Here is a 20,348-nt window from a genome sequence, read left to right on the forward strand (position 1 = left end):
AACGATATGTCATAGCTAGTATACGATTTTAGAAAAATACACTTTTACAGTGCAAACACCTTTTGAAACGGCTCCTCGGCGGCGCAAAGGCGTCTGTATACTATAGTTTCACACCAATTTACAATTCCACAGGCGTAACGGGCGAGAAATCTTTAAACGTCTCTACGTGCGTTTTACTACTCTGTTGAATGTGTTCGGGAATTATATTATTTAAATGTGCGTTGGATGCTAATTATTATGTACCTGCTGCAGCTGTGTACACAATGTTATATTATATTATATTTCTTAGTTGTAAATTAATAATATTATGATCGTACACGATTTGTGCGAGCGAATGTGATTTTTACGAGAAACATTTATTTTTTTTTTTTATCGTCGGTTAATCGACTTATTTAGGTTTGGTCCGATCGACGGTTTGTTTTTATTTTATTTATTATAATGTATACAATTTGTGTTGTGATTGTGCGCCTGTCAAAGAGAACGTCCGATAAAGGAACAGAAAAAGAAGCCATCATCATTCCCCTACAAATCTTATTATTTATTTATTTTTCTACCTACCTACCGTCTTATGCCGTAGTTCGGGAATAAACAAATTCGCGTCTCCGGACAGTCTCTTTATTCTTCTTCCCCTGATTTGTGTATACCTACCTATAAATAATACCACCCCCCGTACCAATAAATTTCTAATATTAAAACGAATTTATGAACTGTTCCCGTTTCTAAGAAATAAAACCAATTGTTTTTCGTCCGGTTATGTCAAAGACTAAGTAGTCTACTTCGACAACTGTATATACGACAATTTTGCTCCCGTAGTGTACTTATATATACAAATAACTGTACACCGTAGCTTATGGCTGTCCCGCGTACACCGTTGCAATACGAGAAGATCAAACGTCAAACGGGTCTTTTTATGTCCAACAGAAAATAAATAAATAATACCCATATATAGAATTAGAAACTTTACAATCGTGATCTATGTCTGCACTGGAAATGATCCAAAGACAATTTTCTTCCAATTCCGTACCTAAATAATATTATATATTAAATCACATAACAATGTGTGTACGAGGTTTATCATGGGCTTGTATGTCTTGTATGGGTACAAGCAGTGTCTATATACAATATACTTATTTCAAATTATTTTTGATTTTAAAAAATGAATGATATATTTTACACGGTTCAATGCCATTTCAAAACAACATTTTTGAAAAAATAAATATGTTTTTACAATTTTTTAGTGACATATTTTTTTCAATTTTTTACTCGCATTTTGAATTGTAGTATAGATTTTAAATTTTACATCCAAACCATCTTCCATGCTGCTTGTATTGTAAATTATTATAAGTCAATGAAATTATTTATTGTAATATTGAATGGATTGTATATAATTGCGAGCTATTGTTCAGACAATCGATACGTCATATGAATTGAATTTCGAACCAGTGGTCCACGATCGGTCACAAAATTATATCTAAGATATTTATATACATTGTTAATAATACAAAAAAAGAACATTACTTATAAATAGTAATCATAATATCATAAAAATTTAAATTTAAATAGTCATCGAATATAAAAATAAAGTTATTTATCTCAACATTAAATGGCACGAAATAATATTTTTTTATCCGTCCGCGGAAGGAAGGCCTCGGGGGCATCTGCAAATAATTGTAAAGTTATCATTGCTCTTGAAATTAACTAATGGATTTAATGTAATAATATTATATAACATCTATCGTTCGTTATATTATATTTTGATTTTTTTATGCATTTCGCCACTTCGTCGTGTTTTAAGAGGTAACTTGTAATGTTTTTTATAAAGTACAGTACCTATATTTATTTTTCGGCGAACTTGTTATAGCGTAACCTTTATTTTTATTCACCAGAAGTGACTATATTATAATAATAATATTACTATACTTATACAATATTATACTTTTTTTTTTCATAAACAAAATAATAACGTTCTTATGACATAAAGTTTGCAGGGTGTAATTGGTTAAAGCCAGAAAGCTGCACATAGCACGTTCCCGAGAAAACGCGTATAGTAATATATACGTTTAAATAACAAAGACGGTCAAAGCTAAAAATACAAACTTGCTCTGAACTTAACCCTCAGTTAATAAGAAACAAAACGAAGCCATGAATTTAATCCCTCAGCACTAACGGTATTTTTATAATACTAAATATAGTTTTGTTGCTGACATTTTTAAATGGAACAACTTATATTATTTTTAAAATGTAATACTGGATAATAATATTGTTATACTAATTTAAACATTATTATTTTTGTTATTTGATACGGCTTACATTGAGTACGAGTCAGTCTCCGATGCCAATGAAATTCAACGTGTATTGTGTTTTTTATTTGTATCAGAGGCTATTCATATTTATTCATAACAATATAATGGTTTTATACAACTAATTATTAATATTTATTATCGATGAGGTACTTGTTCAGTAATATGCATGGAATATAAATTGTATTCCAAGTATTAAAATTTAATCATCGGCTAGGAACAATTTGAAAATCAAAATATTTTCATCAAAATGGGTAACATGCGCCATTATATTAATTTTAATTCGAAATTATAATATGCATTCAGTGCGTATATACCTATTATTCTACAAAAGCAATTTACATTTTTTTCTGGGACTATACTCCTGCAAAATCTGAAAGCCTATATGAATATATCATTGTATATAATAATTTGATTCTTTTACAGCTATTTCACATAATTATATAATAATGAACCTATACGTACACCTATTTTACCGTCATTTTAATTTTAATTTAATTATCATATACATTTCCTATTAGAGCATTCAATATAGAAATTGTTCATTGTCGTATGAAATAACTATTGTAGTGCAGTGGCGTAAAAATAAATTTCATTTTTTTTTTTTTTGAGGGGGGAAGAGGCTAAGATAGGTATTTTCAGTAAAAATCTGTAAGCATTGTAACACCGTATTTTACTCTCAAAGGAGTACAATTATATTTTATATTATCATATTTGGTTGATAAATACAGTTAAAATATTAAATTGTTACTCTGACTATTAATAATATACACATAGGTACCAATATAACATAGTGATTAATAAAACTAGTTCCAATTTTCTAGGTAAGCTTGTAAATCGAATCAACATATGATATCTTCAGAATTAAATTTTATATATCTATTATGTATACAGCTAATATTCATAACCTAATTAACCGATTTTTTTTTCATTGAGATCATTAGGATTTTCAATATGTTTAATATTATATTAATATATATTATATATACTATATAATCATAAAAACGACAACAGTAAAAATAGGCTTATAGCGTATCTAAGTCTCCCGTCTACCCTTGATTATACCTTTGGTATATGGTATGTTGAATATATTACTATATTCTATAATTTATTAGATTAATAATTAATGTTATATTGTCGTAGTCTTAGTAAAGTGAAATGTTATTCGCGTGAATCAGTCCAAAAATACAAACATTAACAAGTGTTTTGTAATTGCGTTGGATCGGCTTGCTTGTGTAATAACATTTGGAATATCATATGCCTAACCTTTCGTCGGTGTTCTAAAGTCAATTTTCCGATCTAATTTGTCATCTTTCTAAATAATATTACATTATTATTATATTGTACTCAAATATTTTCTAGACGCGCCTCGTTTTTCCAGGCCAATGGCTCTGCAGTATTATATTTATAAAAGGAAATATCATCAACATAATAATATCACTATCATAAAAGCCAAATCATAATATAATATATTGTGATGCTCGCGCACATCGGTGTTGGTATTGTACGATTATTATTATTATTATTATTATTATTATTATTATTATTATTGTTGTTGTTGTTGTTGTTGTTGTTGATCTGCTCTCGAGTTTCGACATAATTGTGTTTGCGTGAAAAAAATCCAACGTTTTTCGTTTTGAACGACAACCCCGATGAATAATATAATAGGAAAACTCGTTGATGTTATAATCGCACTGTGGAATTCCTGAACTCCTATCAAAAAATATGTCTGAGTTAATAAAAAAAATATAATATTATTCACATAATATACAAATAATAAGTTGGAATATTTTTCAAATTAAACGAACTATCAAACTGACAACGAAATAGTAATACAAAAAATATATACACACTTATTTTATTATTATATATTATTGCTAACCAAATTCGTTAACGGCCTTTTTAATATTATTATAGTATAGGTAACACTTTCACAATTTACGTCAAATCGATATCGCGGGACGTTTGCGGAAAAATGCAGTTTTCAAACGTTTCGCGTTTGCATGTTGTACAATTTTTTCGTGTGCATAATAATATTATTATTATATCACGGTGACAATGCATGGAGTGTGCTCTATATACACACTGCGGTGGTTGTAAACTGGATTTCTTTGCGCTGAATTTTTCGAATTTAAATTCCGACAATTATATTATTTCTTTGAGCGCGCGACCAGGTAAATACATCGTGTGCATGATACGACTCCGCGATATCTGTTATGCAAATGAGGTGTAGAATTCAACAGGAAAAAAAATATACATATTTTTAATATTTACGACACAGTGCATAGGTTGTATAATAGTGTTGTGTGTGGAAATACACGCGATATTAAATGCAGTACGTTATAATATATTTCACGAGCATTATAAATATAATATACAGGTGCGAAGCGCCTCATAATATAGTGTTTATAAAAACTGTAAAGTTTTGTTTTTCAATTTTCATAAAAATTATTTCATTCGGTTCCCTCGCACGGCATGTTTAATGCGTGTTATATTATAGTCGCAACGTGTAATGAAATCCAAGAGAAAAAAAAAAGATTGTACAAACACGAATTCGCGCTAAAGTTTATTATTTCATATTTAAGCCACACGAATAAGTAAATCATGTTTAAGGAAATCGTGTACACGTTTTGCGTTACGAGAGCTTTTAACGGGAAAATAATATTATTATTATTGTAATAATATTATTTATAACGCCGACACCGAATTCTTTGAATATTACATTAAAAGTCTGTCTCTATTCCTCACACACACACACACACACTCTGTAAAATATTTCTCTCCCACTCTATCATATTTCTCCCCTGCACTCACCGCGTGCGCGGTTTATACTGATATACGCATACCTAATTATGTATCTGCGTCTACGTGTATTATACAGCACCGTTTCGAAAATTCTTTTGACGAATAATAATTCAACACGTCGATTTCCGAAGACCGTCGGGGTTAGAAAAAATGCTGATTAATTAGTTTTGCACTCTTGAAAAAAGTTTAACGCCCCGTCGACGTCCGCGGCACGACCACCCGGAGCCGAATTCCGTTTTCCGGGTGGAGCGCGGACGGCGCGGCGGGGGGGGGGGAGGAGACGTGATTGATTTTCGATACAAAGTGTTCATTATATAGTTAATTAGTTCCGGCGGGGAAATAGCACACCGGTCCCTTCTATACATAATACTAAATAGTTATGCCACGCGGGACGATCGTCGTGAGGCAAACTATTATATTATATACAGTCCATTGGCGTCCCTCGATATAGCGGTTCGCCCGACCACGATTATTACCACGGTCTTTGATCGACGATATGTATTATTACTACTTATTCGCGCCTCGGAGGACATCGGCGGACGAATGACTTGACGATTGATACCAAAGTTCCGTTTGGTACAAAGCAGTTGAATTCCAAGTCCCAAGTTTGGATCATCTCGCCTTAACTGATGTATTGATGCGCTCGGTGATTATCGAAAATTATGGGAGCTTATTTTTAAAAATTAATACATTTTTACCGGAACTTGACGATGTCATGAATGCTAATAACTAAATTATGTAAAGGTCAGTTTTTGACCTCAGAAGGCCCCACGTTCAGGAGTATTCAGAGGGGCAATTAGTGTTTTTACCATAAAAAGGCATATATAAAGTTCGGGCATAACTATTTAATACAATGGAGTTATATTCTAAGCCACGATTTCAAATCATCGTGCTTTAACTACTGATATAGAAACCCTGCCCAACTGCGGTGGGGAATATTGAGATTTTCAACTTATTTTGTTTCTCGATTGTCCAATTGATCATTTTTCACCCTTGGTAACAACCTTTCTCTTATCAATGCTCTTTCAGGCAATAATATTATTTCGAGTAAACATTTTGTACCTACTTAATAGTAGGTATATATTATTATTTATTGTAGACAGTTATAAGAATTGCATAGTGTGTGATATTTACCTGTTCATCTTCTTTGTTTTTTGTTAATCTTATAAAGTCTATGCCTGTATGTTAATTACTGTCGATATGTACAATAATTTTATGTTAAAATCTCTATATATAAAAAAAAAAAACAAAAACAAATATTAAAGTATATTGTATATTAATATAGTCGACGTTTACCTCCGAATCACGAGTTTTTAAATTTAATTAATTTATAACCGAACTTGTTCAGACTATAAATGACTTTAGTAAATTCGATAGAACGTGTAGTACTGCAGCAGAGTATAACATGTACATAATATATCGTACCTAAATGTTTCACGTGATCATATTTTGGCCATATAATGCAATATCGTAAATACACGACCGGGATCCGACAGTTGTACAGCTTGCGACCCAATTGTTTCCACTTAACTGCGACTAACGAATCCGTGTAAATGAGGCTTACGGAAATCCTTGTTTTTAACGCATAAACTTGGGAAATAATAACGGCGCTCGTAAACACAATATAATTCACGTATAATATGCGCGCGTTTTACACGCTATTAAAATGTTAAATTATTTACGTTGTGCTATTCTGACTTAAAAGTTCGATAATGTCGGGACCCCAGTGAAATAATAATAACAATATCACATAACATCCTGCATAATGTTATTTATTTACAAATTGTAATATTATATTATATTATCATGCTGCATTTCCAAACTATCGAATTTACTTTAAAAAGTATACTTTCTTCAAACTTACATTTCAATGTCGAAGAGATAACACACTGTAATATAACCATAAACTAATACGAATAGCTTTATTTTAATTTTTATTCAAACCACGAACATTGGTAAGAGACTCTAAATATACTGACGTATGCTATCCGGTTTTGTAAACGTATAAAAGTATCATAATCTTATATTATTTTAATGACTATTTTTGATACAACTAAATATGCAATTATAATGTGAAATCATAACATATTATTATTATGTCTAATCGTATTAATTTTTATTTAAAAATTGTAATTTTTTAATCATTGCCAACTAAAATTGAAATATAGGTACAATGTACGTAGAATCACCCACGATCGCTTATCTGCGATTGTTCTTGCAATCTATAAATTTCTCACCGGAAAATATTTCCTCAGATATGTACAGGTGAACATCAAGCGAGGATTCAGTGCTAATTATAAAGAAGAGAAATCGACTCGATACCGTTAAGAGAGGAGACTTTTATCTCACCAGCGTTGAACCTAGTATGAATAAACTAGTTCTGAATCACCAAGTGCATAACGCCATCTCACTAATCAAAATTAAATTGATTTTTGTTGCTTTTTGTAATTTTTCAAATAAACAACACAATTCATATATAATAATATATTAAATACTATCAATTCTCCGATGGTGGTTTAAATTATTTTTACTTTTCAAATCATCTGATCCCTCTCCCCGCGTATGTCATCAAGTTGGGTGATATCAAATATTTTGATTTTCAGGGGAGTGGCAGTCTCAAAAATGTTCAGAACTACTGTTCTATTGCATCATCAGTTCAATCTAGAATACTGTTATTTCAACATCATACGTTATCGACTCACGACAAGTTATTATTTTAATTAACATTTAGATGGCAATCGTTTATAGTTGGTGAAACGTCAAATAGACAATTGAATCTGTTTCATGTTTGCATTCAATATCGTCTAAAGCAAAAATGGATTTTTTTTTCAAGCTTTTCATCTGACCTTCTGCAATCCAGATCGATATACATTATCTTATTACAATCGTACATCACAACACCACTAACTACGTTGTTCGCCGACGTGCTGAACATCTATTATTGTATCCGTTTTTTCGCTATTTATCCGTAATCATTTCGACATCCGCTGCAGACTGTGAAAACAAAAATTGAATTGCAGTGGTGCCTATATTAACCTATATAATATAGTGTACCTATTCATACTATTATCGAAATTTATATGAATCTCAGAAATATGAATTGAGTTTACAATTTATACGGATTTCAGCAGCAACGAAAACCGGGTCTACAATTATTAATATACGAATTTCGGGTTACCGTAACATCCAACGATAGAGGTCGACGTTTGTTGTTCAGGGTGCCCGAAATTTCGCGATGAAAAGCTGTTCGGTTTTATTTTGATCCACTGACAATCATTTTTAACTTTGTCCCTCTGGACAAAAGACCACGCACACGTCATGGTATTATCGACGCGCGTTTATTGACGACCATTATTGTTATATTGGAATGCGAAAAGTAAAACTTACTGTTTCAACAAACTCACGATGATGTTATACGCTTGCTGCCGAGTCGAAAATCTAACGTACAACATATAATAATAGTATGGTGGATAACGTATATTATTCTATAATTCCTCTGGGACGTGGGAGGATATAATATCGTAAATCATTGATCGCGTAATATTATTCTATTAGCGAAATGTTATTATACACTGCGAAACCCTGACCGGTTGAACTGCGTTCGTTGATGTTTTTAGTTTTTACACTGCACCGTATATTATCAGCTCCCGTATACAAAATATTCATTATTATTAATTAGCACTATACATATGAACGACATAATAATAATATGTACCTATCGCGTACGCATTACACATTTAGCGGTACTCTCTCGCGTTAATTATTACGTGAATATAAGATATCCTCGATTAATTTTTAAACAGATACCCGGTGAACGCGATTCGATGGTTGGATATAATAATAATATCTGGTCTGATATGTTTGAGTAATTTTTCGGATAAATACATTTCATCGTAATAATATATTCGATAGTCACAACAACCGTGTGTGGTCCATGACGGGTTACGCGTGGATCTAAAGTTGGAAGTAAACGTCTATTTAAAAAATATATAATTATTTTTCACCTTAAAATTCTCTTTTTGTTTTGTCGGTTTTTTTTTATGAGTGAGACTACTGATTAGGGGAGAGTAACATGAAATAATATTACGCCTTTTTCGCACGCCTCCACCGTCGCGGTCGCAGACAGCAAAAACTGGTTTTCCGAAACAGCAGACATTTTTGAAAACATAATATCACACGTTTAGAATCATGTCTTATAGTCATGTATATTACATCGATATTGCGACGATGAACAGATTTTGATGGCCCCAACTCGAGGAGCAGTATAGGTACGCAATAACGAAAACATCGCGTTAATTAACCACGCATTACCGTACTCTCGGCCAAAATACTCATGTAACATATTATTATTTTATAATACTGAAAATAAGGGTTTGAATCGTAGCTAATCGAATTGCGAAAAATCAACGGAACGTCAACAACGATGTGTAATATAATATAATATTATCATGTTTGTTCTAAACACGTGTTATTGTATAAATATTATTATACACCGTGATGTGCGTATTGCCTATCATGTGTACCTATTACATTATCTCCGATTTTCCCCGAGAGTAAAATAATAATTGCCTACCCCGTACAGTCGGGTGTGGTTATATTGCGCAAAATCGGACTGAGAATAACAGCAGAAGCTACGCGTTGAATGACTAAACTCAAAACTAAATCACTTTTGGCTGAATGTTTAAGATCAGATTTGGAGGAGTTGTAATCCTAATGTTAATTGGTCGTCTTTAAAATGTCAGAAGACAGAATGAAACATTTTTTGACAACAAACTGATGATCGTCGAATAGGCACCTATCAAAACGACTGCTTCAGATATCCTCCAGACGACTAAATAGTTGCTATATTATGCCCGAATCGTGCAGCAATATACTTCTATTGCATACACTTGATAAAACTTGATAAATTCGAAAAAAAAAACCGAATAAGGAATTTGTTTAGTTTAGGTTCCTATAAGAATCGAAAATATTACTTTTGTTTCCTTTCAATACTCATTATGACCAATCACATCGGATTTAAATGAATAAAGCAATAATTGTTGGTATACGGTTTTTGTAATATTGTTGTAACCACTCTCAATAAAAAGGTAAACAATATACCATAGGTAATATAAGGAAACCTTTTCATCAAAATCAAACAAAATTAAAATATAATGTCCAAATCGACGTCAACCCGAGTACATACATTCTTGCCGAAATTCCGGTAGAAGAGAGACACCTCCACGGCGTTTTATTACGACGTTCAAGTGGCATTATAATAATTGTGTGGTCTCAACACGTTCGCTCCGTTAACGTATATTGATTTTACTTATTTTGATAAAATGCAATGTTCTTATGACTTATACTATAGTATACTACACGCCATACATGTCTTATAAAACGATAGCAAACGACCGTCTCATATTTTCAATGGCCGCAAATTACCGTCAATAAGACATAACGCATCAGACTTCTTCCCTCGCAAGCCGACGAGATAATAATAATATTATGATGGCCGAACCGTGTACAATTACCCACACGGACCGTTGTAACGTTGTTGGACGGTATAAATATATATATATTTTTTTTTTTGTTTTTTTCCACCGCCTGTGAAAACAAATTCAAAACTGGACGAGCACAATATATCCGTGTAATATTATAAGCACCAGTATATCAATGGATTATGTATATGGTACAAATAAACCGTTGAATAATAATAATATGGAAGTGAACAGTTTCAATGGTTAAACGGATTTTACGTGCGCACATAAATACCGAGCGAATGATTCTAGTTCTATTTTATTTTTACTAAACGAGTGAAAAAACCAAAAAAAAAAAAAGTAGAATTAAATTACGGACGAGAGATTTCACTAAAAGCTCCTAGTAGTTTATGCACATGACCCTTGGATATTGTTGGTGCGCGTGGCGGAATTCGATTGGCTTCCCGTTTGAGTGTTCATCAACAATTCCCATTCGAAACGACCCTTTGAATGTTTAAAATTATCATCAATATGTGCGTCAAATTCTCTGCACGCGAATAAGATCTTTTGTGCGAGATATTTCGGTAAATTGTAACTCTCCGCCGGATCGGATTCAAAAAGCCAAAAACATATTACCCGAAATGTCAAATACGGCGACCTACATAATATTCTGGGCCAATATCATGACAAAACTAGAATTATTGTGAAAATCATCTTCTATATCGTGGTGCGTATTACCTACAATAATATTGACATTATAAAATATGTAAAACCACGCAAATTGTGTTGGAGACCTGAGCCCTGAGGCATATTTTATACACGAAAATTAACGTACGGATATAATAATAAACTATAATATATACATTAGAGCAAATAGTGATTGCGTGGTGAGAGGGGGGGGGGGGGTATTAATCATCTCTCGATATCCGCCAACCCCTCCAAAATCAAGTCTTCGTCAATCAGGTAGGTAGCAACTATAGATATGTATAGTTTTTTATCTGGAATTTATAAGATAGAGCCAATAATAATTATTTGCTGAATAATATGTTCGATTAAATAAATTTAATAATATACAAACTTACGGTGGTGTGGTGAATATACATTTTATAAACGGCGATGCACAACTCATATTTCAGTACCATATGGCTATACCACGTTTTTCGCTACGCACCAAAACTACGACATTTATTCAAAAACACAATAATTTATAAATGGTAATTATTACATTATCGGTTGCCTATCCGTAATTTAACCAGCCGCCCGTCCGTTGAAATCTTAATGATTGTGATACGTCTGGACGACTCTTGGATTCCTAAAAACCCTTTCTTCATGACAATGCCAAGTTATAGCATACATAGAAGGTCCCTACTTTGGTTTATTTGCCAGTATTTTTGGGAACTTCAGTCGATTCAAACATTTTATAATAGTTATATTTATTGTTTTGATATTATAATATAGGCCTGGTTATATTTTATTCATTGAAGTATGTATATGGAAAAAATATTATATAATATGATCTATGATGCGTCCTCCATCTCCCAGCTATTTTTTACGGAGTCTTATCGACAACATAATATTGTACAAAAAATCGGTTCGTAATCTTTTTTAACGAGTGGCATCCACCGAACAGAGTTTTTCTATTGTATGTGTGAACCCAATAAATTGAAGAAAAACAAATTCAAATTGTCTGGGATTAGAACAGTTCACGTGCAAATATAATCCGCGTTCAAAAAACAGAAAAAAAATATATATTATGACCGATATGTGAATTTATTATCACATGTCAACAGTTTCAATTTATTTTCACTTTCGGAGTGGACTGATTGAAAGAAAGGACGAGAATTTTTTCTAGAGCTAGCAAACATACACGAGATCCAGAAAATGTTAAGTTTAACATAGTTTGCAATCTAAAAAAGATGTCTAAAAAAAACAATACGGATATAATTAAAAAAATAAGTACATATAAATCTATTCATTTAATTTTAATAATGTACAATACTGTCTTAAACATAAAATTAAAATTTTAAGCAGTTAATAAGTATAAAAATAAAATAATGCATAATATTATGAATAAGTAGAAAAACAAAAATAAAATATTCGTCCAAACATAACATAACGGTTTCTTTGTCAAAAACTACTTAACGATTTAATTGCATAAATGTTGGCGTATTAATTAAAATGTATTTATAAATCTATGTGAATTCATGAAACTTTAAATGGGTATGCTAAATGCAATGAACATATTTTGTAATGCATTTATTTCAAACAAGTTTAAAATATGATTTTTAATAAGGACTTATGTGCACTTTTCATTGAACAAAATTCCATTGTAAATCAAAGACTTTGCTCCGATATAATGCATTTATTTATAGATTGTGTATATTATATTATATTCATAAGAATCTAAATAAATTACATTCGCCATCTTTCTTAATAGCTATTTAATTATTATTAACAGATCTGCCTCGTTATATTAGCTATTATTACGGCCGTTTCATAATTTGTAATTTAGTTCTTAACCTTGCCAATATGTAAGGCATTATTAGTGAATATGAAATTTCGGAAATTATAATATTATTATTCATCACACGAATATACATATCGACGTAAGTTCACAGTTTATTTATAAATCGTTTTATCACCGCATCAGTTCACCTCCGATTTTTCTGCATCTCGAAAGTCTAATATAGGTAATTTGCATAAATAACACTACAAATATGCCTAACCGCAATCTATATTTTAACAGTTCGTTTTTAGAGAAAAACGAGAAATATCTGGTAAGTATACACTGCGACGTTGACTTAGAACCGCGACTCGTCTACCAACCATGACCGTGGTACATTTTAAAATCACGCGTACGTTGTGTGCAAATGGATGAGAATTCCCCGCCATCACTCGGCTACTGCAGTGCTTCCAACTTGGATAATAGGTACATACTGGATATAGCTATGATTTAAGCTCTTTAAGCCGATTTGGTCCAGATGTCACCACTGAGCATGCGCAAAACCACTGCACATGCGCAAAACATTATCGCAATTAAGTTACCCCATCCCGCGCCATCTTTTTCATTCCTGACGCATGCGCAATGAATTCATCGTGGCCGACCAAATCGGCTTCAAGCGCGGATTATGCGTGATATGTGCATATATAGCTCTATCCAGTATGTATTATATCTTAGGCTGCCACACTGTATATCTCTACACGGACCCTCAGCACTATCGTTTCCGAGAAGCCGAGCCAATCAAATTATTATGTCGAAGACTTGCGATATTATAATGTCACGCGATGACGTCAACCCTGACACAAAGACGCGATTTCCCGTCCGAAACTCCAACGTCCAAGAACAAATCCCTCGTACGGTCTCTAAGCTCTATGAGAACGACAACATCCTCCCACGTGCAGGAATTTCAGAAATTGCAGGAATTATGCCGTTATTATAACGCAGTCGCGTCCCGTCCTTTACCTACGGTAAACATATTACATTATATTATTATTATTATTTTGTATACCGAGGTAATAATATTGTTATAATGGTATAACAGGTATGATACAGGTCACGGCGATATCGTTCTCTAACGCTAATCAATAATTAATATAGTTTCTCGACTATCCCATACTGACTGGTTCCGGGAAACTGTCGTAGGTAGGTGGGTACTCGGGGAAAGTTACATACGTGCGGCAAGACTATAATATGGGCAAAGTTTCCATCTCCAGCCGATCGAACGCATACATGACACGTTTATATATTATACACTAATACACTTCAAATACATTATAATTATCCTATCTAATAATTATTATATATTGAGATTTTGTTCGTGATTATCCCATTCCGAGCACTCCGTTCAGCAATTTTCAATGAGGGGAGGGTGGTGGAAAAACCTCGAATACAATACCCCCTCACCCTCGAGTCTACCCGTGCGCCATCAAACCGAAATCGCTATAAACTAAATAGCTTCTCGAAAAGAAAAATTTTAAGAACCAAACATAATATTAAAATATTATAATAATAGCATGTAGTAGTTGGCGTATCGAGATGTATCGTTATTGCGGTTCATTTTACAAGATTAACTTCGATGCGGATTTAGCCACAGCTGAGTGGTATTTTTTATTTTATTTTTTTTTTATCTGACTCTAGTGGACAATTATTTTAAATTGGTGTATGCGTAGGTAGCAGTACTCTGGTACAGTGCGTGACACACCGACTCTGATGTTGACTTGCACATTTTAAAATATTTTATACAGTATGTTAAAATACTTGTATTTATCAATATAAATAATTGAGTTTTTAATGAACAAACGTGAATAAATCTATTATACTGTTCAATTGTACTTGTTTTCGTCGAGTTCACCGGGGACAGAAAAATTTAATGGCCGAATAATTTGAATTGCAATTATTGCACTCCCGAAAACCATAAACATTGTGCACAACGCCACTTAACACTTCATTTACATGTTCTTCTTTATAAAATGTATAATTTTCATGAACAATTAAATTAAATTACGGCCTCGTTCTCTTTAAACGATTTTTAAATTACCTCCCGGTATATTATAATGACAACACAGGGACGGCAAGTTCTAAAATATATACACTCTCAAATCTGAACAAGGTAGGTACGTATATTTTCATCATATTATCACTGAAATCAATATCACTGGAAACAATTATTTTGGATAAAATACAAGATATTATGTTTGTCGCCGATAATCGAGGGTTCTAATCACATTTACGTTTATTTCTAAAATTATTTTGCCTCCGTAAATACTAAATCAGTTGACGTTCGGACCATGCAATCATTGAAAGATGCAATTGAAAACTAAATTTAATATTTGTACGCTCTATGCCCTATGGAGTGATCAAATCGAGTGCAATATTCTAACCATCATATTTTTTGAACCTAAGTGCAATTTGAAAATGTCGGTTTGGGAAATGTGTTCAGTTTGACTGTCCCAATATTATCTATATTTACCAGCTGACTGCGATTCATTTAATCTCTGGACAAACCACGCAATTATATTATTGTTATTATAAAAATTGTTTTAATTTTCAGTAACCTATCTAATTAACAAAGTTTTCCGACAATAGTTATTACTTTAATCAATCAGAATATCTACAAGAGACTTATGATACAGTCGTCTTTCGATAAAAACTCCGAATCGATATAAGAGATTCAAAATATTGAGGGTAAAAAAAAATGTGTCCCTCATATGTAATTCCAAAATTAAATGTAGAAGTTCACGCGTAGTTCTCCAATAAAGCTCATCAATTATTACCATCCTAAAAAATTAACGATCGTACGGGTTATAAAAAATTTATAATTTTTTTATTTCGCCTAATTTTTTTTCTGTTCCTGATTATTATTAACACCAAAATCTAAAATATCAGCGGACAAAGTACTGCTGAACTATATCGTACAATCGATGATGAAAAAGGTTGGAATAAAAAGAACAATACAAACCACGTAAGCCTCCATTGTTTTGGTTTTATGGGTTTAGCTTCTTTTTTTGTTTCGTATGCAAACGTACGTCCTATTATCATTCCATAAGTCTGTGCACCATTGTAAGCTACCTACCTACCTGTCTACCTATCTACCTACCTACCTGCCTACCTATCTACCTACCCACCTACCCACCCACCCAACTATCCACCAAAAGTCAGAGAGACGCTTGGATAATTTTTTATTCTGAACAATTACATTCGTTCCAACACTCATGTAAATAATTATGATTTTATATAATATTTGCATTATTATTATTCAAATTTATATTTAAATGAAATAATAGGAACCAACTGACATAGGGAAAACAAAAACGTGCAATCAATTAGCTGCTGAAACGATTAAAAACAATATATAACAACAAAATCCAAAAATCTAAACAAAGCACCGCTCACATCCACATGGATTTTCAGTAAAAATATTTATCTTGTATAAAACTTAGGGATTTAATAATGGTAAATTGTCAATATTATATGTTCACAGAATTCAAAAGAAATTATTAAAATGACATTTGAGATGGCCTTAGGCTTAGACGGAAAATCTAATATAATATACTTTGCCATTGGTTCTTTTATTTTAATATCGTCCTTTGTGAATAAATGTATTTCCAAGATAAACGAGCCTCTTACACAAATCCAAGGTCCATGTCAAATGGTTGTTATTATTGGGATTCAAAATGCGTGAATATAAATTGTGTAATACAGATGACGGGTCTAGCAATTCTAACCACACGACAAAGTTAAGATTCAATCACAGTTCAGAATTATACGTCCAATGGACATTGTCCGCTTTGAATTCACGTACAAATAACAAATAATATTTCGTGTCTACTAGAACAGATCAAAGCATTTCAATTGATATATGTTTTGTATTATGGTGTACCTGCCAATTATATCACTACTAAAATATTTGAATAAAATACGGTTTGTGATCATAATACACAAATTTCTTATTTTTATTTAACAACAAAATAATGGTATATTATATTATAACATTATCTCATCACAATCACGCATATTTTCGGCTTCTAATACAGGCAAAACTAGAACATTTTTTTTTTATCCTTCAAACATAAATTACAGTTTACTTTAATGTAAACAATAAGTAACATTTATAGCGTACAATAAAGTACAATTGGCTTGAAACACGTGAAGAGAGAACCAATTTACTGATTGGTTTTATAACTGCCCAAGACCTCAGGATTTTTTTTTTTTTTTATTGCCAGAAATTGCAGTACCAATTTCGTTTAAGTTGAAGAGAGATATTTTCAAGAACAATACGGAGAGACATATTATTTTTAAAACAGATATTTTAGTCGTTAACGGTCTTGTTGTGTCGGTGTATTATGATGTTGTTATAATATTATTATTTGTATTTTAACTATTAATAGGTTCCTACTGACATTATGTACAAAAAACAACATTCAAATTATGATAATATATCCAGTCATACATATTACATACCTTGAGGAACTTGATTATTATGTACCTATGTTAATTTTGATTAATTTTAGATGTGTTAGAAGTACAACACTGCAACGCTAAGTTTAGAGTAAATATAATATAGCGCAAATATTTGTGAACCAAATGAATTCATTGTATATGAAAACACTATGATTCAACTCAAGAGCTTCATTTATGTATGATGTACATTTAAAGTAAATTCATTTTTTTGCATATTGTAATGGATTTCTTACATAATAGTGCTTAGTTTGAATCATAATAATATATCAAAACATTCGATTTTTCAACTTTTATTCAACATATTATGTATTTGCATTTTTTATTATTCTTAGCTTTTATGTCATTTTTTTTCGCTTTCTCATTGCTTTTCCATAAGATATTTATCCATTTTTTTCTTTTAAAAGTATACAAGTACTATATTATATCAAACAAAACAAAATAAATAACTGTGTATATTATTATACACGTAAATACTTTGAAAGCCAGTGGTCAATTAAAGTGTATTAATTAATATACCTATGTAATATTATTATGCTCGTGATAATAAATACATAACTATATTTCTGTGAAGAAAAATAAATTATTTTTAATACACCGTGTCAAAGACAAACAAAATATTACAACATAAATATTATTATTTTAAAAACCTAGCTATAAAATTGCCGTTTTTGTTCAAACCTGCTAACTGATTGATAAATTTATATGATACGATTTTTTTTAGTTTTTACAATAATATCGTCATAATAATTATTATTCGGGCCATCGGGTGAGTTATAACACCGACTTAAGTCTACGAAATAAGTACTAGGGGAATAATATAACAGAAGACTGAGTAATTGAATAATAATGGGTCTCATTAATAGGGAGCCGATCTAAATGTTCTATAAAATAAAATTCCTTAAAAAATAAAATTTAACAGGGCTTGAGTTTGAAAAAAATTCTATTTTATATTATTTTATTATTAACACTTTACACAATGTTTGCGTTTATCGTTATTTAAAATTAAAACGTTATACAAGTTTTGCTTTTATCGTTATTTAGAATAGTGTTGATACGGAATATAATATAATTAATTCTAATGTCCGCATGCATGAAATAAATATTTCTTCGAAACAAATATAACATTTAAAATTATTTGTTTTGCGTTGTTTTTTGTTCAATGAAATTCTATAAATTATATTTTGTGATATTTTTCGTTTAATGATACTCTGTTAATTACTTTTTGCATTATTTAATGATGTATAATATATTTTGTTAATCTTTAATATGTTATGTCTTTCGGTACTTAATTATTTTTGATTATCGCTTACCGTTTTAATTACGTTTACAAATTTCAATCGTTTTTCGTTAAATGTTAAGTTTAATTATAACGTTTGCAAACCCTGAAATTTAATGAAATATATAAAAAAAATAGTTAAATAATACCTTCAAAAAATGCTTGAAAAACTTTATTTTGTGTGATTAATCACCTAGTGTCTAAGCCACTTGATATATTTTAAAAATAGGAATCAAACAAAATACATTTTATCAAATTTTCTGAAAACAATATGAAGCATGTAAAAATAAGAAAAAATACCTTAAAAACCTTTTTAAAAACCTAAAAATTCATTTAAAATGACAAAAAATCCAAAATGAAAGTTTCATTTTTAATTCTCTGATATATGAATCGAATTTTTTCATTAGAAAGTACGTAGTTTTAAAAAAAATCAGAAATAATTTTATATTTATATTGAAATCCGCCCCCTACTGGCCTTGGCCACAGTCACTAAGCACTCTGTGGTGAGGTCAAGTATCGTTCATTGTTACTAGCTCCCGGATGGGTGTCCACACGAGTTTTTAGTTACGAACCCTCGCACCACATATACGTGTTCTTCAACCAACCGTAACCCCACAAAATGCTAATATCCAATGTTCCCGTTCAATAAAAATAAAAATAAAAATATTATGCAGATATATTGTTAAATAATAATGTAGGTTAAACACTTGACAAGATTTTGTGATTTAAATTCAACGTGTTTCGTGACCGTAACGGATGAGTATGATTATTTTCCACGTCCGACCGGCCGGTGATCTTTCATTCGATGTATACTATTATAATAACAATATTAAAATGTGTATAAAATTGTAATAGTATTTATCGGCTCTGCGCGTACATAATATTCAGATCGTATCGTATAATAATATTATTTATTATTTTACATTTCGAAAATGGATCGGAAATTCCATGTTGTATATTGAATAATTCGAATGGCATAATATTATAATACATAAGCGATTTTCCGCATGACATATATATATATCGGTCTCCGCACAGCGGCTAGCCGTCTTATCCGTCGCACGGAGTTGAACCGGATTTGCAATTTTTTTTTTCCATCCCTGCAAGTCCCCAGACGACGGGCGACAAATTTTCCTTTGGCGTTTTCAATCTAAAAACCCCCCGTGTCACTTTGTACAGCAATACTGGGAAACCACCAATAGTATCGCTGTCAGAAGAATACAAAATGCGATTGTCAATCGCGAAAAATGCAATTCGACCCGACCGATTTAATGTCGTTACAGTCGGTCACGGCAATGGGAGGACCATGTGCTTTCAGTTTTTATATGTATGTATTATATATTTATTTTTTTAAATCATTCATACGAAATTCGCATTGAATAAATACGATTGAAGGAGTAAGAAAATACCGTTTTTACTTAAACACGTGTTTCGAATGTTTCTGTTCGTGCTATACAATCCACTAAAAAAAAGAACTAAGTGACACAATATATTACTATGAATAATATACTGTATACCTATGTACCTACTGCAATATTTGTGTATTA

The 20,348-nt window shown here is 31.5% G+C and overlaps 1 protein-coding gene and 1 long non-coding RNA gene across 2 annotated transcripts in view; both read right to left on the minus strand.

Annotated features, from left to right (window-relative positions):
* The window catches only part of LOC100166034 (nephrin-like), a 511,552-nt gene that overhangs the window by 265,019 nt on the left and 226,185 nt on the right, over positions 1 to 20,348 (minus strand). The gene's annotated exons all lie outside the window — the stretch shown is intronic.
* Positions 1,202 to 12,526, minus strand: LOC107882307. Its single transcript, XR_001678678.2, has 3 exons — positions 6,402 to 12,526; positions 6,240 to 6,332; positions 1,202 to 4,013 (listed from the first exon to the last, which is right to left on the minus strand). It is a non-coding gene; the product is annotated as an uncharacterized LOC107882307 (long non-coding RNA).

Source organism: Acyrthosiphon pisum, chromosome X (assembly GCF_005508785.2).
Source record: "Acyrthosiphon pisum isolate AL4f chromosome X, pea_aphid_22Mar2018_4r6ur, whole genome shotgun sequence".
Taxonomy (NCBI): Eukaryota; Metazoa; Arthropoda; class Insecta; order Hemiptera; family Aphididae; genus Acyrthosiphon; species Acyrthosiphon pisum.